A 13,107-nucleotide genomic window follows, 5' to 3' on the forward strand; every position below is an offset into this window, starting at 1 on the left:
ACAAAAATGTCTTCTAACTATCTTCTTGTTGAGGCAGCCTGGGGAATGCTTGGTACTCCTTGCTGCAAAGTCATTCTGCCATTTAACTTCCAGCCTGCTGTCCACCAAGGCAGTGTCTGTGACAGTTCAGTCAGCTCAGCCATAAGAAGGGAGAGATTGATGTTTTAATGTTTAGAAGCAGATTTGCACAAATTTGAATGAAAATATACTACCTTTTGCCTACATTTTATGTAAGGGAGGGGAAAGCCAATTGCTTTCTAGTATCTTAGTGCAAACACTGAGAAGAAAAAAAAACACAAGTACTCCTTTCCAGGCCTGGCTGCAGAGGACCCCTACTTAAAATGTGGGCACCAAAGCTGTTTGCACAGCAGTCCTAATTCATCTCTCACTGTTAGTGCAGTTGACCAATGCAACTCTCTTTTTCCCTTCATTAATCATTTTGCAACAATTCTTTTTTTTTAAACAAATCTTTTTCTTTTTTTTTTTTAAAGTAACAGAACTGCAAAATAGAATGTATAAATGAGAAAAAAGAAGGACAAGGGAACTTAATAGCAATGTCTGTCTGCAATGGCAACACTTGCATCAACGGGAAAAGCTAAAAGCCAGGAAGATTTGTAAGATGGAGAGATTGGTGAAGACATGGTGATTCTAAGACAGATGTGTTAAGGTAAGTTATTCCCTTTTTCAGTGCATTCTATGTCAGACAGAATATTTGACAGATTGCTTAGGACACAGATGAAAAAATAAGAACCTTCCCTTCCTGAAAAGCCAGAATATCACTTTCATAGCGCATGAGTAGGACTATTTGCTGGATGAAGTAAGAAAATTTCTCTAAGAGGTTCAGAGAAAACTATAAAGTAATAAATCAATAAGTAAAGCTAGATGGCACATTTTGAACATAAATCTTTGAGCAGTTGTATTGAAAATTTAAGACTGAAAAGGCTAAACTACTGTGTCTTCCTCACAAAACAGTTGTCTTGGTAGACAGCTGATAATGCTATGGCATAGGAAAGTCCATTCAAGACATCCGGCTAGGACTGCAGAAGAGACACAAATTTGCAGGAGATACGGACCTCTGGAGTGGCAGTTGAGGGAACAGGCTATAATGTGTCTTGTCACCTATATGCAAGCAACTGAGTCATATGGCAAATGACTAGCTGAACATCTTAATTTCAGCTTTTGAGTGCATAGTAAATGAAAGTGGGAAGAGCCCTAGGGAACATCCTGTCCTGTTGCTCCCACACCATTCTTTGGGGGAGATACAGTAGTCAGATATTAAATAATATGCTACTTTGGATGTTGTCTCTTTCCCTGTGATGTGACTCATCTCCTGATCTTGCTGCTGCACCAGCAGTGCTCCAATGAGAAAGCAGCTGGGCAGGAGATAAGCTGTGCCCACAGCTTATCTGTTGCTATGACAAGAAAAAATATTGTATGTATGTGATGAAAAAAATATGTATTTCATATTTGTTCACTTTTTTCTATGATTTTGTTGGAAAAAAACTGAAGGATCTTGATTTTTAAGTTATGTACTTTTTCTTCCTAAAATACATTTGGTTCTCCCTATGCTTTGTTCTTCAATAATTAATGAACACAGAAACTGAGCCGGGCCTTCATTCGTTTAAGGTCAGCCATAATTTGAAGAAAAAAGACTATTTGAAGAAAAATAAATAAACCTTCAAATTAGACAAAAACTTGGGACAAAAGAGAATTAAGTTATGTTGCTTTAATCTCTTCACAGATTTCATATGTGGTCATATTAGATTTGACCAGATTTCATTATGTTCATTAAGGTTGCTTTATGTCTATCCTATTAGCTTCTTCATAGGCAGCACAAACACACCTGGTTTTGATCAAGCCTACAATCAAATATTTTTTATTTCTTTTTTTTGAAACCAAATCAGAAAAGCTCATGAGAAATGTCTGGAGCAGCTTGTTTCCTGTTCTTACATTACTGGTTTCTATTCCCATCCAGCTCTCCTTTGCTTCTGACTGTAAAATGGATCGGAAAGGACTTCTCATACCTTGAATTGTTTAGATATTCAGGATCTATATCCTTGTTTTGCCATTCATCACTGTGGAACAGATATCTTCTTTGGAGAAGATGGCCCAGTACTTTCCACTGAGCAGGTATTGTATCAATATCTTCATGTTACATTATTATGATAATAAGTAAATATTTATACTTCTATAATTATAATTAATAATACGAGCTAACAACAGTTGCTTCTAATAGCTGTTTAACAAGTTGCTTTGCTTTGGATTTGAATGCAAGGAGGATGTGAACTCTCATCTAATCCAAGCTTAATTCTGGCACTATGAGCCATTTTTTTGCAAGATGCCAGCTCCTTGGTTGTCAAGTGAGAAATTGAATCAGAGTTTACAGATTTGTGCAGTGATTTTGGAAAGGGTACACCACTCACTTACATCAGAATAGACAGAACTTCAGGTGCGTAGAAGTAATTAGTGGACTTTGGGGGATGATTATCATGCCTTGTGCTGCATGACTTATCTGCTGCATCTAAACTACAGTCAACTAAGGGCTCCCACAATCCTTAGTTAAATCTCAGTCTAAAATCACCTGTTCATGTTACATGTCTCTGCTGGGCTATGTTTTGCAAAATACCACACATCCACAGCAGCTGTAAAACTTCAGTGCCAAAGCAGGTATTTTCAAGTCCAACTGCTTTATATGTTCCTCATAAATGGGGGAGAAAATGCAACATGAAGCATTTGAAACAGTCTGGTATTTTTAGGCAATCAAGTTTTCCCTTCAGGTTCAATTGGAATTTTACTCCATTACTGTACCATTACAGCAGCTTTTTTATTTTATAACATTTCTGTTAAACTCCTAGGATAGCTCCTTTACAAGTATAATTTCAGCTTCTGAGTTACAGGGCATTTTCTCCACACAGCAGAGCAATGAAGCAAAGTATTTAAATGGAGACTGCTGTAGTATTTCACAGTCCTTCTGTAGACAGAAGTGTGGTAGCAGAATTGTAAATAGTCCCTCTTCCTTGCAGTCCTGTCAAAATCCAGGGAAATGCTTTTATCTTTCCTTATTGTTGATGTACCTCAAATGTATATCCAAGCTGTACGTGATACTATTTGCAGGAACAGAGATATATTTCACGCAAGTGTGGGTACTTGAGCAGATTCCTGGAGAACCATGGTTAAACAAACAAAATATTGCAGATTTTCTGTTGAAATGGTCTTCAAATTTCAGTGTTTGAGAGGGGAAAGTGGAATTTTAATTTGCTGATTTTTTTGCCCACTGATTTATGTATTTATGTATTTATGTATTTATGTATTTATGTATTTATGTATTTATTTATTTTAATATATCCAACCAACCTCCAGCAATGCCAGGCTAAATCGAAACTGAAAAACAGTATGTTTCCAGACATCTTAGACACTTTCTAAACTGCAATTTATCATGTATTTTTTTTCCCTGTCTTTTTTTATTAAATGAGCTGCCCTAGGCAATTAGCGGAACTGAAGTCTTCACAAGAAGCTTTTTCAAATATTCTTAAGAATACAGATAACATCATGCAAGATTTTTATCCTGGAAATGAAAACGAATACTGATTGATTGCACATCACTGTAGCACAGTCATGGAAGGAATATGACTGAACACTTTAACTGATAAGATTACAGACTATGAGAAGAAAATGTTTTTGATGTCAGACTCTAGAAATTCAACAAGAGTAAGTGTAGAGTCCTGCACCTGGGGAGGAATAACCGCATGTGTCACTAAAGGCAGGGGGTTGGCCTGCAGAGAAGGCCCTGGGTGTCCTTGCGGATAATAGGTTGGCCATGAGCCAGCAGTGTGTGCTGGTGGCCAAGAAGGCCAATGGGACCCTGGGGTGCATTAAAAGGAGCGTGTCCAGCTGGTCAAGGGACGTGATCTTTCCCATCTACTCCACCTGGTCAGGCCTCATCTGGAGTGCTGTACCCACTTCTGGGCTCCCCAGATTAAGAGAGACCTGGTGCTCCTGCAGCAAGTCTAGCAAATGGCTAATAAAATGAGAGATGGGAACATCACTCATATAAGGGAAAGCTTAAAGAACTGGGCCTGTTCAGACTGGAGAAGGCTCAGTGGATATCTGGACCAGATTCTTTCCAGTGATACCCAACAACAGGATGAGAAGAGATGGGTGAAAACTGAAATACAGGAAATTCCAAAAGAATAGAAGGTAAAACTGTCAGGTGACTGAACACTGGCACAGTTTGTAAAAAAAACAGTTTGTAAAGTCTCCTTTCTTTATTTAAAAGCTGTCTGGAGACAGTCTGGGAATGTGTTCTTCCTTGAGCAAGGAAATTGGACCAAATGACTTTTAGAGATCCCTCCCAACCTCAACCAGACTGTGATTCTGTGATATTAACTAGCTAATTTTTTTGCTGCTGTTGTTAAATCTTTGATGCTGCTTGCAGAAAGGACTCCTCCAGTTTGCCTCGCCTCTGATAGAAACAAATCTTAGTGTAACAGAATATGATTTGATTCAACTCTTCTAGCCTACCTAACTTCAAACATATAATAATTAGACATCTAGTCATCTCTGAGATAGTTATCTGAGGCAAAATGAAAGGATGGCAGTGCAGAGCAAGTATCCATCGAACATCTCTGAGAACAGTGATTTGTCACCTGAAAATAACTAAGGCCATGGTTTTCAATTATTAGAGTACAGCCAGCAGTCTCCTTTTACAATCTTACTTCAAATTCGAAACAGAAACCTATTTAGTTTTCTACTGAAGAGCATTGATCTTCTTATCTAGTGTCAAAAAGTGTCAGAAAACCAAAGCGTCACACATTTTAACTTTTAAAGGCAGTCAACAGCAAGTCTGAGAAAAAGGATGAAATCATCTCTTAGAAAGAGTCTTCATTTTTTAGAGTAAGTACACTAGTTGCAAAGCTGCTATTTTATGTTTGCAGCAGAATAGTATCCAGGGATTTGAAGAGAAACACACAGCATCAGGAAAATAGATCTGTTTGTTCATTTGTTTCCACTGACTCGTAAAACCAAAGGGACTGCAATGCATTCTTATGACTGTAATAGTAATCCCCACAAACGTGTCACATCCAACAAGTAAAGAAACCAGAATCCCTTCTGCACAGGTCATGCATTACACATGATAAATCATCTTTTTTCTTGAGCCAAAAGGTAAAAAAAAATACAGCTCCTGTGGTAATAAGTAGTGAAGAGAGAAAAACCACAAACATGACTCCCTAGGTGCAGATGAGCCTCTCCTGCACTTCCTTGACCAGAATTAATTTGTGATGTCTTTGTTTGGTTTCAGGCAAGTATAACTGCAGCCGCATAGGTGAGACTGAGCATTCCTATGCGCTCCTACTTGTCTCCGGCTGAACTCACAGGGTAAGACCAAACCTTCACTTGGAGAAGCACCTTGTTTAGCTTAGCTACTCTGAGCATAAATTAAAAGCCTCACCCAAAACCTGCCAAAGCCACCTTCCATGCATGAAGTTGTAAACTGTTTTATTCATACTTGGACCTGAGACAGAAGGCAGCCTTTCATATGCTAAGCACGTGCATTTAAACAAAGCAGCCTTCACCAATGAAAGCCTGAACAAAACCTAAAGGAGACTTACACAGAGCAGAAGTTGAGGACCTATACATATATAGGACAGCAGGAGGAGCACATAAATATCCTGCAAAGGTGAAGTGTCTCACTGACTTCTGTGGCAAACAGGATAAGGTATAGATAGGAAAGTCATTTCTTATCAGAATGCACTGTCGGGAACAGCTGACTCACAAGAAAGTTGTGCTGCTGTGCAGTGGGATCTTCATAGTCTAGAGAGATAAGACAAGAACATCATTACATTCCTACATTCCCAGTCCCACACCTGGGAAGGAAAAACAGCAGATACCAGGACTGCTGAGGGCCATGCAGGCAGAAATCATCTTTGTCCAGAAAGATATGGGTGTCCTAGTGGACACCAAGTTGAACACGAGTAAGCCATGTGCTCTTGCTGCTAAGAGGCTGACAGTATCTTGGCTACATTAGGCAAAGTATCAACAACAGATTAAGAGAAGTGATCCTTCCCGTCTGCTCAGGTGCTGATAAGGCCACATCTGGAGTGATGGGCCCAGTTATGGGCCCTCCAGTACAAGAGAGACCTAAACATACTGGAAAGAGTCCAACATATGATTACCAATCACCTCTTCTTGAGGAAAGGCTAAGAGAGATGGGACTGCTCAACCTGGAGAAGAGGAGGCTTAGCGAGGTTCTTACTGAGATGTATGAATATCTGAAAGACAGATGCAAAGAAGGCAGAGTTAAGCACTCTTCAGTGATGCCCAGTGATGTTCAAAAACCTGAGCACAGAAGGCTCCCTCTGAACATGAGGGAGCACTCCTGTACTGTGAGGGTGACAGAGCATTGGCATGGGTTACTCAGAGAAATTGTGAAGTCTTCTCCTCGGAGATCTTCAAAAGCTGCCTGAATACAGGCTTGGGCAAACTGCTCTCTGCTTGAACAGGAGTGTTAGACCATATCACCACCAGAGGTTCCTTCCAACTTCAGTCAATTCTGTGATTCTGTGATTTTGTGGTACTATGAGGTCTGGACTTAAAACATCTAAAAAGATGAATAAGTTTTGGACAATCAAAAATTGACCAGGAGATTATCACACCAGCCTTTACAAAGATCTGCTGTAAAGAGACTCGAGATCGTGTTTGAAAATGAACATGCAGGTTCAGTACAGTTGAAGTGGACTGGTTGTTTACAGCGACATGGTTGTAGGGATAACATTCCTTTGCATTCTTTTTCTAATCCCTTTCAGAAGAACTAAGCTAATGCTAGGGATTTCTAGCCCGGGATTGAGCACAGTACAGAGGTACCTGAGGCAGAAGTCTAGCCATACTGTTTTCAGCATGGTCTCATGCTCACTTGGCTCCAGTCTTTGGCATCGGAGAACCCAGGAAATTGCAACTTAGTGTGTCAACATTATGTTTGTCTGCCATGGAGAATGATGGAGAAACATTGTATAGGCATCTGGGTGCGCTGAGGAAATACATCTCTACCAAGAGATCACCTCTTAGGACAGCAAGTACCGGAACACATTGAGTGACTGTGATTTTATATTCAGTTCTCTTTGTTGGACTTGCCTTCCTCTTTCTTCACGTTCAGATTCATTTTACAATTGCTTTTAAGCAAAATGTAAACGCAGGCTGCAATCTTGGTCAGGACACTTTGTTTGGTGAAACAGAATCAGATTTTTTTCCTATGTTCTAATGTGGACCTTACTCGTTTCTGCAAAAATCCCTGCTCATGCTAGGAGCAAGGATTTGTACCCCTCCCTGTGGACAATGCTGGGCACTGCACTTAATTTTGCAGGACAATAATCTATTTGTTGACAACAACAACAAAAAGTATTCTATCTGTTCATCAGTTTTTAAAACCCATCAGTCTGTTAAGAGAGCTAAAGGAAATATCTCTGTGCTGTACACCACAAGAGATTTTAAGCTTAGAGGAGAATAGAGTGTAATTTAATTTTCCAGAAAATAAAAAATCATTGCAGTGTCAAAGTTTACAAGATCTCTTAATCATCTTTTTCCTGATCTATGAGTCTCCATGCCCTGATCTGTTCTCATCTTATTCTCTTCCCTCTATGCCAGGAGCTGTCTAGAGCCATGGAAATGGATTGACGAATGCAACAGTCCTTAGGTTCTAGCTGAGCCCTCAAATTATGAAGTAAGGACACGATGCAAACTTCTTAGTCTCTGCAGCATGTGTACGCCAAGAAAACAATCAAGACCCATGGGAATACCTAAAGGAACTAGAACAGTTTGGCTCAGTTTCAGTATTGAGTGCATGAATGCTTTACCCCAAGAATAAAAAGTGTAAGACAATAAATCTCTAGGGCAGCTGTGACAATTCTTTGCAAGAACATGAAGGTCTGAACATTGTAGTTGCAACCAAAAAGCTTGAAAAAAACAACAAACTATTAGATGTCCCCATTAATGGAGCAGGATCTCATGACAGCTACAGATCTGTTGTGATTAAGATGAAGTAAGGCAGAGTGTTTTTGATTCACCAGATGAACCATTTACCCACAAGCACTAGGAAAATGTAATGTCTGAGACAGAAGAGTCCTCCTGCAAATGCAGGATGAAGACATAAGGACTCTCTGCTGTGGCAGATATAAAATCTGTGAGTGCAACCAGTACATGCAGTCTCTACAAAAGATAGAGGATTTACAGCTGAGATGAAGTATGGGGTTCTTAATACCCCCCAAAAAATCTTGCACATACCAATAAAAGAGCAAGGAAATACATCTGAGGTAGCCCAGCTGATGATCTGCCCAAACAGACAACATTTCACTCTCTCTAAACAAGCTTTGATGCCAACAGCTATCCAGATACAATACTCCCACCACAAGTGTAGATATTCAGTCCTTTAGAATCCTCAGGAGATCGCTTGGCCTTACTCCAGCCTTGCTTGCATTCTTCCTGAGCCCTTGGGACCCTATTTCATATGTTCTTTACCATGACCTTGGCTTTCAAGTCTGGAATACTGAACATTGTGAAATCAGAACTGGCCTGGGAACATTAGTTAGGCTACACTAGCATGCACCTTTTGCTAAGTTTTATTCCCCACTGATTTATATTATTCATGTTTCCCTGACATTTTGCAAACATACATGGACTGCTACAGTGCCTGCTGTTTCCACTCAGCTTATAGGCTTACTCTTCCCCAGAATTACTCCAAGTGGTGGCCCAAGACAAATCCTCTTCAGTCAGTGAGGCCTAGTCAGGCCAAAAGGTTGGACATGCATGCTTTAGAGTTACTAGATGTTCCAGGGAATTCCACTTTTTCTCTAGGATACTCCAGTTTTGAGAAAATCAAACACATCTGAAAGATTTTTCTTGATCCTTGGCAAAAAAACAGCTTGTCTGGGGATGCATGCAAAAGCAAGTTGAAAATGGCTGGTAAATCCTTTATTTTGTAACTATTACAAATCAGACTTAACAAGTCTGATAAACTTGTTAAACTTAACAAGTCTGATAATAAAATTTGGTCTGCTTCTTCTCAATATCCCCTGCTCAAAAAGTTGTTTGTTACACAATCATTTTAGGCCCATGGAAATATCTATCTCCTTCTGTATTCCCTGGCAAGTCAGTTACACTGTCCTTGTGCTAGCTGAAAAATGCATAAAATTTCACAGCATCTTAAGTCTGACAGTTTTAAAGTATTTTTTCAGCTGATCAGTTCTCAGACGTGGTAGACTGTTGCATGAGCTTTCACACCAGTTCAGGGGGAGGAGCGAAAACTGGATTGTCAGACTGGGGAGATGTGGGATGTTCCCTTTGAGAATCAATGGGGACATACAAAAGCTCAAGGTAAGAGGAAAACCACACATTTTCTGCGGTGACCTAGAAAAGAATACAGCTTGTTGATACAAAACCTTGAACGTCACACTGTGTCCCCAAGGTTTCTAAGTTCTTCAGAAAACTACTTCCCTTTTCCATCCCTTTCTCATCCCTCTAATAAACATAACAACATAACAAAGCAAAATAAAAGTTGGGTCTCTAACAGTTAGACAACTTTACAGGACTGAGCTGAATAACTGAACAAATAAAAGCTTTGCATTCTCTAGGCTGTGATCCTTGTTTGTGGCTTAAGCATGTAGCTGGCAGCTGGATGCCAGTTTTATGAGGACTTTAAAGACATAAGCTGAAGCATAGCAAAAAGGCAGAAACTGCAGCAGCAAGGAAGAGCTGTAATAAAAGAAAGTTTAGCAAAAGATATTGTCAAGAGTTAGCATAATTTGGAAAATGCATTCATAGCCCTCCTGAAAATATATGTATCTAAGTAGAAAATTACTCTGTCACAGACCTCCAGGATAAGGAGGTTAGTATGTGTTTGCCTTAGGGAAATAAACTGTACTGAAAATCTTTATTTGTCCTTTGGCTAATTGCACACTGTGACCCTTTTCTGTGTCATGCTAACCTGAATTTGCAAGCTGATTTTCCCAAAGACTTGGACAAGAATTTGAATACATGGTTATATGTGTTTCCTTATTCAGCAGAGCATCTGAACAGATGTTTCTGGCAGTGGAACCTGTGTGTTCCCAGGGAAGAGCTCGTGAAGCACTTACTTGGATAGGGATAGATTAATTGACTGAGCCTCCAACGTTGAGTACTGACAAGAGAGTCTCTGCATTTAGAAAAAATCCTTTGAAACAAGTATATTCTCTCTCCTAGATTTCCCTTATCTTCTCTCCCAGCTTTCCCTTTGGGATGCAGGTGAATTTATAATACACACTAGTGTCTGCCATTTACCTCTTCCCTCTAAATCTCAGCTTAACTTCTCACAGAGTATCAGCATAGTACAGATTTTCAAAAAAGTTTAAACTGTCACAGAATCCCAGAGCAATCCTTTACTCCTCAGGGATGACAACTGCCAGTCTATTTATCAGTATAGGGTTACAGTCAGTTCCTTAATTGAAGAGGTGTTTAGAACAGTCAGAAAACATTAGAAATGGCAAAAAGCACTCATTTCTGGAATGATGTAGAGAATACTTAATGCATTTGCAGATTTTCCTTCACTCTTCGTTGCTGGTTCTTTATAAGGCCTATAGTATTATGTTTTATCACAAGAGTATAAGCCTCCTGGGCTCTGCAGTTTCTGGGGAGATTATTATTTCCCAGGCCTCACTGTGTAGCCATTTTATCTAATGCACATGATCTAGACTCTTCAGAGCCAGTGAAGAGTAACAACCTTTCATGCACCAAACCCTACCAGCAGACACCTTGGGGTCACCACCTTCAGTCACATCACTGGTGTAATACTTGACTAACTGAAATTTCTGCTGACATAAAAATCTCTAGCACAATAGAAGCTTCTGCCAGAACAATATGATTCTATATACAGAATCACAGAATGGCCTGGGTTGAAAAGGACCACAATGCTCATCTAGTTTCAACCCCCCTGCTATGTGCAGGGTCGCCAACCACCAGAGCAGGCTGCCCAGAGCCACATCCAGCCTGGCCTTGAATGCCTCAGGGATGCAGCATCCACAGCCTCCTTGGGCAACCTGTTTCAGTGTGTCACCATCCTCCATGAGAAAAACTTCCTCCTAATATCTAACCTAAATCTCCCCTGTCTTAAGACCATTCCCCCTTGTCCTGTCACTGTTCACCCATGTAAACAGTCATATGTAGGCACTGGCAACTTACATTGTCCATAGGGCTTTCCTTAGCCAACCTTTAGAGAAGCTCAGCAGTGCAGGAGAAGCTGAGATTCACCAACAGATTTAGTGATTTCTCTCCACTATGAAATGGAAAAAAGAACATACTTGTCCAAAAATTGCACTTCTATTCAAGACGGTTCTGGATCCATGCAATTGAGTTCTCCTGCTCTTGCACTTGTATACAGTTATGCAGAAATGACAAGTTTTCCAGCAGTTTTAATTGTCAGATTTTCATTTAGGTACTCTGTAATTTTGATATCAGAAGATATTCAGACATGCTCTGAATGCTGACAGACTGATAATAAAAGCAACAGTTTCTATACGTTTAAAGGAAATATAGTTTTCCTCCCCTGTGATCATATCCCTTTCTTGAAGAAAACAGTTCAAAGACTGTCATATAAAGAACAAAATAATAGTCATACTGGATAAGACCAAAGGCCTATTTAGTCTCATAGCTCAGCAACACCAAAACCACATAGATAAGAATGCATTTAAGGTCAGAACAGTCCTGCAATGATAGTACCGAAGGATTCTGTCACAGACACTAACTTTTGTGGCTGGAAACTTCAAAAGGCAAAAGCACATGCAACTTTATCCATACTGATGAAATTCCAACTGACTTTCTTCCTTGAGTTTGTCCTGTCTCTTTTTTAATCCATGCAAAGTCAGCCCCTCAGCACTTTGGAGCTAGGGATCTATAGTTCATATTATCTATGTATCATGTTAACAGCCCTGTCTTTTCCCTTGTTTTGAACGCACTACCTTATGTGCCATTTTGAGTACCTTATTTATTTTGCTATGAGAAACGACTTCCCTATTTTCTCCACGTTCCTCTATCAGTCAGCTCTTTTCCAGCCTACAGCATCTTCATCTGCTCTAGGAATTCTTGCTTTACTCCATTATCTGCAGTGTGTAGATACAAAGGAACAGAGTCCTTCAAGCAGTTAAAAAAAAAAAAAAAAAAAAAAAGAAGAAGAAGAAAGAAAGAAAGTGGTGCAAACAAGTAGGAAAAGTGCAAAAATGACATTGTTCAAAAACAATTAGAAAATAGTTGGAGACAACAAAAGCTAGCAGATTCTCCAATTCTATAGCCTTCCTTTCAGTGTAACGCAAAAATTGCAGCAGTTTCCTTATGCATTTCAGTCAGTCTTGTTCATATAGAGGTGTGTGGGCAGGGGTGCAAATCAAAGAAGACACTGCATTTTGCTGCTTTATCAAAATTCTGGTCATGTGGCAAGAAACCACCTGTGTGTAGCTGAGCATCAGAACAATTTTCTATCCAAAGCCTTAACTATCCCACTCTTCCTTCCAGAAAACAGTGACTGTGACACCTGAAATGCCTCAGACACAGCAATAAAGTTAATTTCATTAATCATAAAATCCTCACATAACTGGTTTGACAGCTACTGCGATAAATATCTGCTCTGATTGATACAGACACATAGAAGAAACTTGTAATGGAAAAACTGCCTCACCTGTAACTAGCAAACCATGAATTAGAGGCAATAATTGGCCCCACAAGCAGAAAATAATGTCATCATTATTCTTGCTAGTTGTCACCTTAAATCATAGTATTAGATGATGACTCTGAGGTGTTCACTGATAAAAAATTCTGGCTTCTGTCCATATGAAGACACTAGTCCCCCTCTGTTTGAAGCAGAGGCTGCAAACACTGCCTCTGTTGACAAATATGTGTAGTGCACCTTCAGTTCAGGATACTGACTAGCTTTGAATTGGGCTATGCTTACTCTGAAGGCAACAAGGATTTCTGTGCCTTGTGAGCTTTTGAGCTATAAATGATGATGACCTTCATTTTCCAGTTAGATTTTTATGTACTGAAAATGGGCCCTACTAAGTGGAAGAGAAGAAAATCTGCTACCCACTTATACCA

The 13,107-nt window shown here is 39.7% G+C and overlaps 1 long non-coding RNA gene across 1 annotated transcript; it reads left to right on the plus strand.

The window, feature by feature from the left end:
* Positions 1–505: 505 nt before the first annotated feature.
* On the plus strand, positions 506–8,222 carry LOC122177169. Its single transcript, XR_006177966.1, has 4 exons — positions 506–667; positions 1,976–2,130; positions 5,300–5,376; positions 7,639–8,222. It is a non-coding gene; the product is annotated as an uncharacterized LOC122177169 (long non-coding RNA).
* The last annotated feature ends 4,885 nt before the right edge of the window (positions 8,223–13,107 follow it).

The sequence above is a fragment of the Lagopus leucura genome, unplaced genomic scaffold (assembly GCF_019238085.1).
Source record: "Lagopus leucura isolate 7727_CA_CO unplaced genomic scaffold, USGS_WTPT01 Super-Scaffold_810, whole genome shotgun sequence".
Lineage (NCBI taxonomy): Eukaryota > Metazoa > Chordata > Aves > Galliformes > Phasianidae > Lagopus > Lagopus leucura.